The sequence below is a fragment of the Salmo salar genome, unplaced genomic scaffold, assembly GCF_905237065.1.
Source record: "Salmo salar unplaced genomic scaffold, Ssal_v3.1, whole genome shotgun sequence".
NCBI classification, from domain to species: domain Eukaryota; kingdom Metazoa; phylum Chordata; class Actinopteri; order Salmoniformes; family Salmonidae; genus Salmo; species Salmo salar.
In genome coordinates, this window is record NW_025549290.1 from 1 (window position 1) to 3,921 (window position 3,921).

The following is a 3,921-nucleotide window of genomic DNA, read 5'->3' on the forward strand; positions in this document are numbered from 1 at the left end:
CTCGTGCTCCACCGATCCACCAAATTCGGCTTTTCTTGGTTGCACGAGCGGATATGACCGTGGGCCATACACAAACGCCTGCAAAGCGGGGGCTGACGTGCATAAATACAACGTCCCCTTTCCAGCCCCCGGAGAACATCGCAGGGGATGGGTAGTCACCCTGTCCCTTTGGGTCCTCCTGAGAGGGCCTGGAATCCTCTCCTCCCATTCCAAAATCCCAAGGAGTCCCTGAAGAGCCTCTCTGAGAGACCTTGTCCATACTACCTCCCCAGAAAGGCCCTCACTTCTTCCTCCTTTACATCTTGGATTGTACATTTGTAACCGTCACCACCCTAGAAATTACTCACGGCGGGGCTTGTTGCTCCCATAAAAGCACATCGGCCTTTCTCCTTCAGGCCCTCACCCTCTTCGCGGTTTCATCATGCTTCTCCTCTGTGTAGAGTCACGTCGTACGCCCTCTCCATTGGGTTGCCCCTGGAGGCAAAGGAACCTTCACCGACATCTTTAGGCATCCCATCAGGTTCGTTCTTCCAAATGTTTCTCTCCCGATTACCACCTCCTGAGTCGCTTCCTTGCAAATCTTAGCGTGGTTGCCAAACTCCTCGGTTACCGAGCCTGTTTCTTTATATTTTTCTCCATTCTTTCAAGAAGAAAAAAAAGCTCTCTTGAAAAGAAGCCAATGAAAAATAAAGGATATCTGAAAAAAACGATTCCAGTAAACAAAACAAAATTTCTCTCCCTCCTGCCTTCCTTCGACCTTTTGGCTCAAGCGGGCTTTGGGGCACCTCGGTACCAAGCTTGATCTGAGCCAAAAGGCCGAGGGCGATAACCCACAAATTGACCCCTGCACCCGCCCGGGCCCGGGGCCTCGGCAGACCTCATCGGTTTGGCAAAGTTGGCTCCTCCTCACCCAACGCTTCCCTGGTGACAGGCGGGTGTGTTTTTTTAAAAGTCGCTAATGCGTCGTTAGGTCACTAGCTCTTTAATCCTAGTGCGACTATTTGTTCAATGCCCGGCAAATACACCAGTCATCGTCGGGCTTGAACTCCAATTGCTCGAGCGACTACTTTGAGTGGAAAAATACGCAGGTCGGTCAGCCGGCTTCAAGTCAAACGCCTGAGCAAAAAGTCTCGGCGTCATCTCTGTCAATTTCTCTTGAAACAAGATACCGGGCTCTGCCAGAAGCAAAGCCCTTCCAAAAATACGTTGAACTGCGTAAGTGTTCCTCTCCACGGAAGTCTTTAGTAAAAGGCGAAGGCTTGTGCGTAATGAAGAGAAACCAGAGTCGTATGGAAGTCAGAGGTCGGGGCCCGAGACACACACGGTGCACTCTAGGCCGGGTCCCCGGGTGGTCCCCGAACCCACTCTTCCAAGTTTTCGAGGGCTGTGGGTAAAAAGTCCAGACAGACAGACAGACAGATAGACAATCCTGGTGAAGTGATTGTATTTTTGGGGGGCTCAAAACACACACACACACACACACACACAATCCTGGTGAAGTGATTATATTTTTTTGGGGGGGCTCAAAAACACACACACACACACACACACACACACACACACACACACACACACACACACAATCCTGGTGAAGTGATTGTATTTTTTGGGGGGCTCAAAAACACAGATTTTTTTGATTTTTTAAATAAAATATATTTATTACGTTCAATGCCTTTCAATACAAAACCATATATCAATCAAAAATCATAACTAGGCATTTTTAAACTATATCACAAACACTAAAACCCCAAAACAAAGACTCGTCTTCCCTTCCCACCTAAAAACCAAAACCCATACCCACATCAAATACCCAAAGAAACTCACCCTATACTCCCGACCGACGGGGACGCCTCCTCCACTCCTGACGCTCCTCCTTCGGCCACCATCCCTCTCCCCTGGAAACAACACCAATACCCGGCACACCCACACTCTGTGTCTTGTGCCCCCCACTCAAATCCACCACCCCCCCTCCTCCGGGCTCCGGCTCGAGCACCCCATGCCCCCAAACAGGAAACTTGCTCCTTCCTCCATCCCCCATTCCTGGGCCATGCCTGGTAGGTCCAGCTCTGCCAGGGGTATAAAAACACATGAAGAAGAGGGAGCCCACGAGAGCCCTGCAACCTCTCCCCCTGCCCTTCCCCACCACCACCCTTTTACCACCCTTCTTCCTCCTGCTGTCCGGGCGCTCCCCTTCTTCGGTCTCTTTATTGGTGGAGGGCGCAGCCAGGGAACATTCCTTTCCGCGTCCGTCAGCCCCCCCTCGCTTCGTTCATATTGTCTGGCAGCCCCCCCACCATCTCCCTTAGCTCCTCCACCCGTGATCTCACCTCTTTACTGTCCCCCCACTCCTTCACTCCTTCTCCTACTGGTCCCGCCACCACTGCCTTCTCTGTCTCCTCCCTTTCTGTCTCTTTCTTCTCCACCACCTTCTTCCCTGTCTCCTTCCTTTCTGTCTCTTTCTTCTCCACCACCTTCTTCCCGGTCTCCTTCCTTTCTGTCTCTTTTTTCTCCACCGCCTTCTTCCCAGTCTCCTCCCTCTCTGTTCCCTTCTCCGTCTCCTTCCTCTCCACCGCCGTCTTCTCCGGCCCCTCCACTCTCCTGTCTCCTTCCTCCTCTTTCTCTCCTTCAGCCTCCTGCCCTTCCGTTTCCACTATGCTGTAGTCTTCTTTTCCTTTTTTTCCTCCCGCTTCCGTTTTTAATTTATTACCGTCAATACCATTCATACTTTACAAAATCATAATTTTCATTCTAATTCAAATAAGCATCATCCCTCCCCGTCATCCTACACACTACCTTTCCCGTCCCTATTCTAAAATAACCCCAGCCCTAATCCCCCTTCCATCTCTCCCGGCAGCGTGCTGCCCCACTTCCTCTCCTCCCTCTTCATCCTCCCCTCAAATCGCCTTCCATCCTCCTCACTATTCCTTCCACCCCCCCAATCTCTCCCCTGTCTTGACCATGTTCTGCCTGGCTTCCCACAGCCCCCACTTAAAGAGGCTCATGAGAAGCCAGAGCAGAAACCTATCCCTATCCGTCCCCCTCGCTCTCCCTACACCTCTCTCTAACCTAGCCCAAGTCAACACAAAATCACCTCTAACCCTTCCTAACAACACCCGTGCCTTCGCCCATACTACTCCGGCAATGGCACAGTCCCAAAAGACATGGCGCACAGTCTCCTCCCCTGCCACAAGAAGTTCTTGGGCAGGTGGGGATCGCGCCAAGCTATGCCGGTACATGGTGGAGCGCACCGGCAAACACTTGTGGAGGCTCAACCAATTCAGGTCCTTGAGCCTGTTGTCCAGACCCCGCGCCTGCACTCCCTCCCAGACCACTGCCGGGATGCCCACTACAGGTGCTGGACTTACTGCCCGTCTGACCTCCTCGTACAGGTGCCTGTGATCTAAACCTACTGGGGCGACTTCAACCTCGGGGTGCACACGCAGCCACTTGGCCGCATGGCCAAAGTGCCACGGCAGCTGTTCCGCCCGAAGACCCGTGTTAGACCACACCATTACGCTTCTCGCCTGATACGAGAAGAACACCCGCAGGAGGTAACCGGACGGGTGTATTACTGGCTGAGCAAGCTCCGTCAACAAAAAGAAACAAAAATTGCGTCCAGCTTGAGGGGGAGATGTGGTACCCCCCTACCTCCCTCCCCCGATGGGACAGAGCATGCGTGCCCTGGCGACCCACTCGTACCTGCCACCCCACATGAACTGAAACACCAGCCTCACTAGAGGCCTCCTCAGACTAGCCGGCAATGGGTAGATGTACGCCAAGTACAATAGAGATGGCAATACATCCACCTTGAGAACCAGGACCTTGCCTAAAAAGGACAAAGACCTAGCCCTCCACATCGCTAGCTTCCTCTGTACCACTGCGATGCCCATGTTCCAGTTCAGCGTCGCTGAGCCGGAGGTC

General features: G+C 52.8%; 1 non-coding gene across 1 annotated transcript; it reads right to left on the reverse strand.

Annotated features, from left to right (window-relative positions):
- Positions 1 to 1,171: 1,171 nt before the first annotated feature.
- On the reverse strand, positions 1,172 to 1,288 carry LOC123736368 (U5 spliceosomal RNA). Its single transcript, XR_006766083.1, has one exon. It is a non-coding gene; the product is annotated as a U5 spliceosomal RNA (small nuclear RNA).
- Between the last annotated feature and the right edge of the window lie 2,633 nt (positions 1,289 to 3,921).